The sequence below is a fragment of the Leopardus geoffroyi genome, chromosome C1 (genome assembly GCF_018350155.1).
Source record: "Leopardus geoffroyi isolate Oge1 chromosome C1, O.geoffroyi_Oge1_pat1.0, whole genome shotgun sequence".
Taxonomy (NCBI): Eukaryota; Metazoa; Chordata; class Mammalia; order Carnivora; family Felidae; genus Leopardus; species Leopardus geoffroyi.
Genome location: NC_059328.1, coordinates 44,830,930 through 44,843,636, shown reverse-complemented (window position 1 = coordinate 44,843,636; position 12,707 = coordinate 44,830,930). Strand labels below are relative to the sequence as shown.

At 51.6% G+C, this 12,707-nt stretch overlaps 1 long non-coding RNA gene across 1 annotated transcript; it reads left to right on the top strand.

Annotated features, from left to right (window-relative positions):
• The first annotated feature begins 7,760 nt into the window (after positions 1-7,760).
• Positions 7,761-10,593, top strand: LOC123599982. Its single transcript, XR_006713398.1, has 2 exons — positions 7,761-8,101; positions 10,348-10,593. It is a non-coding gene; the product is annotated as an uncharacterized LOC123599982 (long non-coding RNA).
• Positions 10,594-12,707: the final 2,114 nt, after the last annotated feature.

Genomic DNA, 12,707 nt, shown 5'->3' with positions numbered 1-12,707 from the left:
GATATGTCAAGGTGCCGTATTTTGGGGTAGTATGTCTTGAACGCCATCACTGCATGGTGTCATGAAGCTACTGAACGAGCACGATATCCTCTAAGATGGTGAGGCCATTAAGATCCTGTAGAACAGGGGCAGCTGGGTGGCTCCATTGGTTGAGCGTCCGACTTCAGCTCAGGTCATGATCTCACAGCTCGTGTGTTCAAGCCCCACATCGGGCTCTGGGCTGACACCTCGGAGCCTGGAGCCTGCTTTGGATTCTGGGTCTCCCTCTTTCTCTGCCCCTAACCCACTCACATGCTATCTCTGTCTCTCTCAAAAATAAATCAACATTAAAAAATTAAAAAAAGAAAAAGATCCTGTAGAATAGACTATAGCACAGATCTACAGAAGTTACAAATCCCTGAATTAGGATAGTAACTATAATACTGCTCTCCCTACTAGATGAGAGCAAATTGCCTCTAATGTTCACTGTGACTCCGGATGGAATAAAATGCATTTGCCCTCTCAGTAGCTATATAGCCAAAGTCAGGGGCCATATTGCTTATTTCCAAAAGGAGACACATCTGAAACCGCGGCCACAGTTGGTGTCTCCACCTAATCGAATTTACAATAAACCGTGATCACTTCAAGGATCCTTTGACTCTGCCAAGTGAAAAAATTAAGTGGGGAGGAGCTAGGAAGCCCCTGCCTGTACTTTTTCAAGTCTTTGATGGTTGTGATAGGGTCTCTAGCTGTCCTCGAAAATGTAGTATTGCTTTTGATTTTTTCTTGTTTGTTTTTATGTGACTGGTGAATATTAATAGCTTCTGTGCCGTGTGCGATTTCCATCGGTTACCAAAGATACCCATCCCAGCGAGGCATCCAGACTGGGAGAATAATAACAAGGAGATTTTGTGCCCCGTTGTCCTTCTGTGGAGGGTACTCGGGTGAGATCTCTACTATCTGGCCTACAGAAGACCTCCCCCATCTCTTCCCCCTACCCTATTTTAAATGGTGAGACACAGTGCAGTTCTGAATCTCTAGCTCTAGCTTGAGCCAGTATCAAATAGAATTCCAAAAGGTTTGCCACTTCTCTCTCCTTTGGGATACGATTGCTAGGTTTAAATGGCAGCAGGTTCCTTTGGGATAGACCAAGATATTCACAGGGATGCTTAGGTGTGAATGGAGCAAGGTCCATTTTGAAGGGCTCCAGGCTTTGCCTCCACCCCAGGAATTCAGGGACTGCGGACTGAGCCAGGGGTAGGATTGGAGAGGAATGGTGGGCAATGTCATGGCTCAAGGTAGTCACTGCTTCACCCTTGATCAAGTCACAGTCTGTCTGGGAGACAGAAATGATACATGGAGATGTTTAGGTCTAACTGCATCACGATACCTCATGATATGAATGCAGGGTACTGTGGCAATGGGGAGTAGGGGACCCGGCCTAGATCAGTCAAGAAAGCTTCCAAGGAAATGACATTGAAACTAAAAATCTGAAGGATAAGTGGCCACACACTCAGGGTGGGAAAAGCATGACATTCTGGTCCCAATTTTGTTCCGATTTCATTTTAAAAGTCAGATGTTTATACATATAATTAGAGTAGCCCTCTACTCAGTTTGGGGCACATCATTTATATTCCAGGAACTGACCAGCGCACAATACGATCGCTCATATGCAATATGAGGGTATTTAATGAAGGGTATTTCTTAGCTCAGAAAATGTCTGGAGGGTATTTAATAAAGGGCTAATGATGGGTATCTCTGCAAGGACGAGTTGTAAGTGAGCTTTTTTCCCCTTATGAATAGTTCTCTATATGGTTATTTTACACACACACACACACACACACACACACAAAAGCAGTTATTATTTTTGCAATAAGGAATAAAAAGTGACTCGTTGGTTTGCTTGGAGAGAGGCCACGCATCAATTTTTAAGTCATTTGACCTCTTGACTCTCACCTCCAGCAAGGCCTAGCTGTTCAACAGTCTCTGCATCACACCTGTCATCATGGCCTTCCAGAACTGAAACTTAAAGCCCTAGGAGCACAGGGCGGTGTCAGACTTGCCCAGGGCTACGGCATTTAGGACCCAGTCCTGAGCCAAGGGAGCAGCTCTGACATCAGGCAGACTCTCAGTGCTCTTTCTGGTATATCTGGTACCAGCTGTGGCCCGGGCAGCATGCATCCTGGGGCCAAGTATCCCTGGGGGTGCGGGGGGGTGGGGGCTGCATCTCCAGCCTTCACCCTGAAGACCGCCACAGGCTGCCGTTAGTCAAACCTACACTGGCCTCAAATAGAACAAATGGTTGAGCCAATGGCCTCCCCACCTTTGCACTGAGGACCATCAAAACATCTTGAACTCTTTCCCTAATATTTTGGGTTTGTCAAAACTCTCAGTCATGCTTGGCTGATTAGTTCTAAATTCATGAGGCTTAAAAAGAAGCAGGGGTGGGGGGAAGCAAATGGGATCCTTATGTTTTTGATTCATTCACACCTAATTCAGCCAGATGCGCAGGAAGGGCAGGGGGAGGGGTACAAGATGGCCCTGCATTTGATCGCAGAGCATCCCGTCAAGACAAGAGGTGACGGGGACTGGGTGCCAACAGGGAGCCAGAAAGCCAGGATTCTTTTCCAATCTTTACTAAGTGCCTTCCTCGTGTCAGGCCCTGTGCTGGGCATTGGAGGTGCAAATACGAGCCAGACAGCTTCTTGCCCTCAAAGGATTCAAAGTACAATAGCAGAGATAAATCTATAAGCAAATCACTCCCCTAAAGAGTGTCGGCAATGTACTGGCCGTGCCGGGGCATCAAGGTGGAAAAAGTCGGGGGCGCCTGGGTGGCTCAGCCATTTAAGTGACTCACTGTTGATTTCAGCTCAGGCCATGATCTCATGGTGAGTTTGAGCCCCAAATCGGGCTCTGAGCTGACAGCACAGAACCTGCTTGGGATTCTCTCTCTCCTTCTCTCTCTGCCTCTCTCCTACTCGCTCTCGCGCTCTCTCTCTCTCACACACACACAAATAAATAAATATTTTTTTAAAAAAAGATGGAGGGAGTCAATTCTGCCCAGAGTATAAAGAAAGGCTTCAAGGCTCCATAGATAATAAGAATGCTAATGCTCCACATTTACTGAGTTCTTGCCTTGCGAGTTAGTTTCGGGGGCTGCCTTAACAAATTGCCCCAAACTGAGTAGCTTCAAACAACAGAAACTTATTCTCCCACAGTTCGGGGTGTCAGCAGAGTTCTGTCTGCAGGCTCCGAGAGAGAATCTGTTCCATGCCTCTCTCCTTGCTTCTGGCAGCTCCCAGGAATCTGTGACATTCCTGGCCTTGGAGCTGTATCCCTCCCAATCTCTGCCTCTGTCTTCACACGGCCTCCTTCTCTGTCTCTGTGTGTCTCTTCTTCTCGTAAAGGTACCAGTCATTGAATTTAGGACATGCCCTAAATGTCAACGTCCTATTCCCAAATACACGTAAGTTCACAGTACAGGGAGGTTAAGACTTGAACGTAAGTTTTGGAGGACACAATTAACAAAGCACCTCCCCGTTTCAGCCCCTTCCATACATGATATGATGTAATTCTCACAATAGCCCTAAGAGGTAGGTACTTTCGTCATTCGCCCTATTTTAGAGGCCAGAAAAGGTATACAGTTTACCAAAGACCACAGAGCCAGTAAGGCGGAAAGCTTGCTTTGACCACAGAGCAGTCCAACTCCAAAGCCCTGTTCTCAGCCAGCAGCTTAGCTCTCCTGAGCTGAGTCTTGAATGGTGGGTAGCTGGTTAGCAGGCACATGACAAAGTACCAGGGAGATAGTCATTTCAAGAAGTTGCTGCAGGGACAAAGGCATGGAGGACAGAGTCCTTGTCTTAGGTCATTCGCTGATTCACTGTGCGATTTAGTGCCAGTCGATCTCCCTCCCCGAACGAGACGTTCTGCCTGCCTCCTGTTCTTTGCACGCCACTGCCGGAGGCACATTATGCACCTGTAAAGACACGGCTGCAGCCCAGGTTCTAGAACCTATCCTGCCCCTCGCCCTGGGGACACCCCACGCTAAATCAGCCTGCCTCCTAGTCCCCTGCCAGCTGTGTGCCCCTGCACGGCAGACCCTCTTCCTTATAGTACTGATAAGTAAAATGTCATGACAGGTTTCTATCCACCAGGGCCGTGCTAACTGCTCTACAGGCATTGTCTTATTTAATACAACAATCTTAGGAGACTCTATGGCTAAGCCCAGTCCACAGTTAGAGTACATGAGGCTTGGAAAATTTGCCATGTGCCCATGGCCGTACAGCTGTTAAGTGATGGAATTGAACTCCAAGCTCATGATACGTGACCCCCATAAGGTACACTCCTGATTACTAAACAGCATCACTTTACGCATTGGTCTTATTCGTCCGTCCCTTCCGCATTCAGCACAAAACCTGGCATGTAGCCCGTGTGCCGTGGCCAGACCTTCTTGCCCCGGGACCCATTTTTTTCCACTTCACCAATTGCCCATCACCACGCTCTGCGGAGACCATTCTTCCTTGTGGGCCTGGGCTGCATGCATCCTGCGTTTGAACTCCCTCTGAAAGCTTGCAACACCCACGTGTGGTCTGCTCTCCAGTTCCAGGACGCTACTTCTCAAGCCACTCGTCTACACACCCGGTAATAGTGCCCCCAATAAAAGATGTAGCCTCAGGGCGCCTGGGTGGCTCCTTCGGTTAAGCGTCCGACTTCAGCTCAGGTCACGATCTCACAGTCTATGGGTTCAAGCCCCACATCGGGCTCTGTGCTGACGGCTCGGAGCCTGGATCCTGCTTCAGATTCTGTGTCTCCCTCTCTCTCTGCCTTTCTCCCCCTTGTGCTCTGTCTCTCTCTCTCAAAAATAAACAAAAACGTTAAAAAAATCTTTACAATAATTTTTTTTAACGTTTTATTTAATTTTGAGAGGGAGAGAGAGAGCGCACGCAAGCAGGGGAGGGACAGAGAGAGGGGACCACGCGGAATCGGAAGCAGGCTCCAGGCTCTGAGCTGTCGGGACAGAGCCCGACGTGGAGCTCGAAGTCACAAATGGGGAGATCATGACCTGAGCCGAAGTCGGATGCTTAACCGACAGAGCCCCCCGGGCGCCCCCCACCAAAAAAGAATTTTTTTCAGATTCTTCACTTGGGAAGAATAGGTGCTGAATCAGGTGGGCTTCCAGTTTGCATTTTGATCACAGTCATGGTTTATCCACGCCAAAGTGAATCCCTCCTCCTGCCAGTTGGATGGGTTTTATAGATCCCTTTTAACCGGAAGATTTTCCTTGTCCCAAGGTTACACAGTGCAGGGACGGGTAGCATTATGGCATGCTGTCTCTCTTGCCTGTTTAATGTGCAACAAAGCCTGAAGAAGTAAATCGGAGCAGCGAATTTGGAGTCGGGCCATCTGGGTTCCAACAAAGGAACCATCGCTCAGCAGCAGGACTTCAGCCAAGTCATCTCCGTGGTTTTTAATGTTCACGTGTATGAAACGAAGACGCAAATACCCTGTGAAGGGTGCCTGACGGACAGCAGATACCTAACCCCGGGGCATCAGAGGCGACAGTAAAAAAAGAGGAAGACCACCACACACCTGTTAGAATGGCCCGGATCCTGACCCTGACAGCACCAAAGGCTGATAAAAAGAAATAAGCCATCAAGCCACAAAAAGATGTGGAGGAACCTGAGATGCCTATTGCCAAGGGAAAGAAGCCAGTCCGAAAAGGCCATAGGCTCCGTGATCCCAATTATAAGGCAATCTGGAAAAGGCTAACGTATAGAGACGGGAAGCAGCTCGGTGATTGCCAAGGGCTCGGGGAAGGATGGGCTGGGGGAGCATGGGGGATTGGCAGGTCAGTGAAGATACTCTGTAGGATATTATAATGGTGCTTACGTGACATCTCGTCAAAACGTACAAAAATCACCGAGCTGTACAACACAAAGTGTGGGCTCCGACATCGCCCGTGGACTTGAGTTAATATGAACGTACCGTTGTTGGTTCATCAGTTGTAACAAACGTACCACGCCAGTGCCAGATGGCAATAACACGGGCAAGTGTGTGGGGGTCAGGGGGGATCCAGGGGAACTGTCTCCGTCTTCGTGCCCAAGCTTTCTGTAAACCCGCAACGGCCATAACCAAGCCTGTAATTAACGGAGCAAGTGGGAAAGGAACATCGTCGCGCCTACACACTTGCCCGCAGCCAGCCGGGGAGCATCCCAAGAAGGCTGAACAGGAAGACGTCCGCTGAGAAATGGAGGGACTGAAAATCCCTCAGGAAAAGAATGGGTGGTTGGCTGCTCCCCGCCACACCATCCCGCGGATCCTCCGATGTATCCTCACCCGCGTTGTCTGTTTTCAGAGAGGTGAACATATCGCTGTCTGTTCCTCATCTCGGGCACTGGCCCCGTGCTGGAGGCCAGGCACGCAGATATACACAAGCCGTGGTCTGGGTCCCCTTGCCTGCTCGCGTCACCGAGAGGGCCTCAGACACACAGCAACCTCGGGCTTCCAAACGCGGGGCCAGATGCAGGGCGGGGGGGTCATAAAGAAACACACAGCCTGAGCTCCAAATCCAGAGGGAGCCCTCCTCCCGGCACGCAGCGCAGGGGAGAGGATTTGCAAGGGAAGGGGGACTTGGGGTTTGGGACAAGTGCCGGATGCGAACGGGGACGATGTCTCTGCGGCCTGGGTGTTGCTGACGGTGCCCCTCGGAGAGCCAAGGCCGCCGAAGCTCTGCTCCTGGTGGCCCCCAACGATTCTCGGAGCCGGGACAATGGGCCGCAGGCCCGCAGAGCCTCCTACCCCGCTGGTGCCCTTCTCCCTGCCCTCGCCTCCCCGCCCCCTCTTTCCCTAGTCTACCCTCCTGAGAACACATTTTACCGCTTCTCCCTTGGAGGAGGCAGGGGCAGCACCGAGGGGAGACGTGGCCCTTGGCTCTCGTTCTAATTGGATCGCATGCCAGCCCCGCCTAGAGAGGAGCCCGGTCACCCCCAGTACGCAGCCCTGCATGCTCCTGCGGTGCCCTGGCCACATCGTCCATGCCTACGCCGACCCAGCAGCGACTTCCCCTCCCTGCCCACTGGGTTCTCTCATGCTTGGCTGGTGCATCGACTGACCGTGGGAAGAATTAGCAAATGCCACCTGCCCCCACAGCAGTCAGTGTCCCCTGCCCGCTGTCTCAGACACTGTGCTTGTGACTCCACGGAGGCCAAACCCAGGTGCTGGCTCACCGGCCTCCTTCCTTCCACCCCCCACCCCCCAAGAGCACCCTAGGTTCTTGCCACACCAACCAAGTTGGCCCTGCCCCTAGACGGGACACACCTTCGCATCCCTCTGGGCCTTTGCTTCCGTGCCTTCTCCTTCTGGGAAGGCCTTGCTTCGCCTTCCGGCCCCTACTTATCTTCTAAGACTCGGCTTAAATGGCAGCTCTTCTAGAAATCCCTCCACCTCTGCCCCGTCCCCATGCTCCCAAAGGGACTCACCCTCGATTCGAGGTTTCTGAAGATCTTCCCTCTCCTGTAAAGCATTTTGCCTCCCATCTGTTTTCGTTCCTATCTCCCCCCAAATAGACTCCTCGCTGCATTTCTCTTTCCCCGGCCTACAGCAGAGTAACTGGCGCATAGTGGGTGCACAGCGCCTGTTTCTGGCATGAATGCGTGGGCAGGAAGGGGTTAAGTGTGATTTTCGTCCCCTGGCACGGAGCAGATGGGAACCATTTGGGAATGCACCTCCTCCTCCCCAGCTCCAGCCCCTCCTGCCTGGGCTCCACCTCCCCGTGTGTCGTGTCCTGTCGTGTTGTGCGGGAGGCTGAACCCCTCCACGTGGGCAACATCGCCCACCTGCAAGCAGGTGTGGTGGCTTCTTTCCTAGAAACCAAAGCCTGTTCTATGAACAGTTCTGCGTGTTCCCCACAGCTGATCCGATCTCCAGCGTTGACCACCCTGGGGCTAATGCCGCCAGTTAGCTTGTGAATTCCTGGAGGCGGCCCTCCCTCCGACAGAGACGGAAAATGGAGGGTTCGTGCAGCAGCAGCCAGCATCAGGGAGCCGTCGGCCGGGCCGGGACACGGAGACAAATCAGGCCGAAGCTCTACCCTCCAAAGAGTTCGAGTGTGGATGGCAGACCAGTGAGTGGATATGCATAATACAGTGTGGCTCAAGGTGAAAAATAATGCCCACGGCAGGGAGCAGAGAAGGGTGGGTGCACGTGTGAGGACAAACGAAAGGACGTCAAACCCGGCTTGGAGTGCTCCGGGAAGGCTTCCCGGCAGAGGCAATGCCTAATTAGGCTGAGTTTTCAGCATGTACAACCACAGGACCTTAGACAATTTCAGATCCAGACTCCCAGGGTGTCTGGAGCCTCCCCAGGGCAGTGTCAGGAACGGGGATGGGATCTTGTCATCTATAGCCACCCAGAACCTTCCATTGCCCTATACAGGAGAGGCCCATGGCCGGAAGCCCTTCAACCATTGCTTGGGCTTCTGCCGTCCCTGCTGGTGCGGCTGAGGCCCCGCAGCTCAGAGCCTCAGGATTCTAAGAGGTCTCATTCTTTGTCACACTCCCCACTTTTGTAGCCTTTTCCAAAGGCTAGACCACAGGGGCCTTAGAATACCACGTGTCTTAGAATCAAACTAAGTGTGGGATGAGGGGTCAATCCAATGGGTTTCAATTCATTCCGATACTGGGCAAGTCACTTAATCTGTTTTCTAATCTATTCAAAAAAGGTAATACTACCATCTTAGGGGTTGTTGAGGGGATGAAGTGAAATCAAGGATGGAAACTCATCTTCCAAGCCTCTTTTGCTCCCTTGAGCACACCATGCTCCTTTCTGCCTTCAGCAGATCTTCTCTTCGCTGGAACGTCCTACCCCAACTTGCCCGGGGTAACTCGTACTCATGTTTCAGGCCTTCCCCTGAAGTCAACCCCCCCCCCCCCCCCGCCAGAAGAGCTTCCCCTAATGCCTCAGACCCAAAGGGCTCGAGGAACCTGGACTTTCTTCTATGTCGTACTCAATGAACCTGAGCATCGCACAGGTCACATCTTTGCCAGCCAACTGTAAGGAGAGAAATTTTTTTTTTTAATTTTTTTAACGTTATTTATTTTTGAGACAGAGAGAGACAGAGCATGAACAGGGGAGGAGCAGAGAGAGAGGGAGACACAGAATCCGAAACAGGCTCCAGGCTCTGAGCTGTCAGCACAGAGCCCGACGCGGGACTCGAACTCACGGACCGCGAGATCATGACCTGAGCCGAAGTCGGACGCTTAACCGACCAAGCCACCCAGGCGGCCCTAAGGAGAGAAATTTTATGTCTCTTGTTCAATGCCCTATCCCCAACTAACCCTCAATGTCCCGCACACAGCCGGTGCTCAGTAAGCATCTATTGAATGGACGCACAGGTAAGCCAATAAACGGGAAATCAACATTGGACGGCTATTATTAATACTTTATTCTCAGTCCCCCATTTACCAGCAAGGTGACTCTTTTGCCTCATCTGCAAAATGGGAAGAAACGAATACCCCAAAGGACCCTGCAAAACAGCTATTGACCTAATGTCGCTATCACGCTTATCTCAGAGTAGTGTTACAAACAAGACAACAGGCCCAAAATGAAGTCACTTATGCTCAGCCCCATGTCACCCAACCTAGGCTTAGTTACAGATTTTGCTCCCCCAGAAATGGAATCTGAAGCCAGTCGATCAGGAACCACCTGCTCAGCACTAGCTGGGTGACCCTCCTGATAGACCCCAGCCGGCCCCTAAGGGAAATCACCCTGCTAACAACCAGTCCACGTGTGGCCTGTTACAACATCCCCATTCCGTTCCTTTCCGCCTACGAAAGGCTTTCATTTTGCCCAGCTCCTCGGAGCTCCTTTCCATCTGCTAGATTGGATGCTGCCTGATTCAAATCGATTTTTGCTGAAATAAACTCTTAAAATGTTTAATATGCCTAAGCTTATCTTTTAACGGGAGCAAATCAACAAGTGACAGCGACCGTTCTTCAAGGCAGAGAAGAGCAAAGGCGCCTGTTTCAGAGCCCAAAGGAGATCCCTTCCCCACGTTCCCAAAGGCCAGGAAAGCATTATGTGATCCTCACGCCGCCCGCCCGTATCACCCAGTGCCCTCCAGGTGATGCTTGCAGGGGAAAAACACGCCCAAGGCTGTGCTGGGCCTGTTGCCTTGACAACCGAGGCTGCCCCCGTTCAGTTCGGGGCTGCGGCAGATCGGCTCACTCCCGCTTCCGACCAGGACAGAAAGGGGATCGCCGCCAGTCGCCTTGTGCAGACTCATCATTTCGAAGCCTCACTCTTCACATGTGTTTTCAATCTCGCACCAAACATGGCTTTCTGGTTTCCATTACCTTTGTTTCGTTTCAGAATAGAAATGTTTTACGGCCTGGGGAAGGGAGAGCGATGCCTGCGAGCCAGCGAAGAGTGTGAGCTTGTATGCTTTTTACGCGTCCATCAGAAGAAAGAGAGATGAGAAAGCCAAGAAATCAGCGATGGCAGGCTTGCCTCAGACTCCTTCAAGTCAATCCCCGATTCCCCACGCACCTATCGAGAACCTACCCCATGCATGCAGATAGGCAGGATGAGAAGATGACCCACACATGGTCCCCGCAGGCGAGTAATTGCAATCGAACGGAGCAGATAAACTGACGGCGTTATAATACAAGACAGATTTTTCTCCTGGAAGGGCAGAGGAGAAAGTAGGGCGGGAACCGAGGAAGAGAATAAAGGAAACGCAGGAAGAAAGAACGGGGGGGGGGGGGGGGGGGGGGGGGGGGGAGGCGAAGGGAGGCAGGAAGGAAGGCAGGCGTAGTGGGAATAAGGGAAGGAAGGAGGCTTGTTGATGACTTCCTATGTGCCAGGCACTGTGCTAAGTACCTCCCGTCTCGCGTTTTATTTAATCCTCCAACAGCCCTCGAAGGAAAGCCCATTTTACAGGTGAGAAAGCAGAGACAGAGGTGACGCCCAAGGTCTCAGGGCAGGTGCCAGCTTGGCTGTGCTGTACAAACAGGACCCTCCTTCCTGCACGCACGAGGGGTGCAGAGCCCGGTTAGTCCTCCGGCTCCTTGAAAGCCGTGCACGACCACAGGAGGTTACAACCAATGGACCTTAGGTATCATTAATCCAACGCCCTCGAGGAGAAACTGAGATCCAGAAGCAGGTAGAGACCTAGCTGGGGTCTTGTGGAGGGTTCGTGAGAGACCTGGGCTCCAGTCCTTCCCACCGGAGCCCATAGGAAGGTCAGCTAGGCCAATTGCCGTGGCACGTAATTGTTTCCAGACCGTGGAAGCCGGCGGTCCACCCTCCTAGCTCTGTCCCATTCTGGCGGAGGCATTCCCAGGTCGGCTGAGCAGAAAGGTTTGTTTTGGCAGAAAGCTGGGTGCTGTCTAGCTCGATAATCACCCGTGTTAACACACCATTATGTGTGTCGTTAACAGACTTGGCAACTGGGACTTCGCTTTTCTTTTTCTTCACATTCTCTTTTTATTTTCAAAAAATAGAAAAATAAAATGCAACCCCCATGTGTGAATCAGAAAGCCCAGCCACACAGGTGCATGCAGACTCTGCCGGGAAAGAGAGGCTTTTACCGAAAGCACGTCGTTTCTGCCCGGGAAGTATCTCCCAACCTTGTTCTTGAAAGGAGCCCTGTCTGTCATGCGGGTGGGGTTCGCTGCTCGTGACCGGGGCCCACATCCAGCCTCTTTCTCCCGTGGCTCCCCAGCACCCCTCCCCCATACCAGCCTAGGTCATGGAATGCAGAAGGTAAGGGCTATGGGGTCGAGCAGACTTAGATTAAAGACTGGCTTCATCACTCTGTGGCTTGTGACACCTTAATGAGGAGATTCAACCTCTCTGAACCTCGGTTTCCTCATCTGGAAAATGGAAGTAACAATGGAATATCATGTATCAATCATCCTCTCCTCCGTTTATGCCATGCTCTGCAGCTCATGTATTTAAAGAGAAGAAAGAAAAAGATTTTAAAAATAGTATCGTACTCCGATTATTTAGCGGACCTGGTTCTAAATACTCAGACCATAAAGATGAATCAGACACGGGCCTTGCCTTCCAAAAGCTTACGGCCTCACAGGGGAGTCAGGTATAAAGAAATTTCATGCAATCCTTACTCCACAAAGAGACAGTAAGCAGTTCTGTCCAATTCCAGTGCTCACACACCATTGCAAGCCCCATGTTCTCTTGCCCTGGCCACTGAGCTGCCTCCTAGCTGGTCTCCCAGGTCCCTCTCTGCCCCTTCTGCAGCTTATTCTCAAACAAAGCAGCCAGCATGAGTCTTTCAAAACATCAGCCACCTGGTGGCTTTCTGAGGTGCCTGGGTGGCCGAGTCAGTTAGGTGTCCGACTTCGGCTCAGGTCATGATCTCGCAGTTTTTGAGTTCGAGCCCCGCATCGGGCTCTGTGCTGACAGCTCAAAGCCTGGAGCCTGCTTTGGATTCTGTGTCCCCTTCTCTCTTCGTCCCACCCCTGCTTGTGCTCTGTCTCTGTCTTTCAAAAATGAATAAAGGTTAAAAAAAAAAAAAAAAAAAAACACCAAAAACCCCGGTGGCTTTCCTACCCTTGGCTGGGGGTGGGAAGGATCTAAAGCTCTTACGCTGGCCTAGAAGGTCCTCTGGCCTGGGACCTCACCTACTTTGCTCCCTCCTCGCTTGCTCTGCTCCAGCCACCCCAGTCTGCCTGCCATTCCTCGAGCACCCCTAGAAAACTCCCACTCCC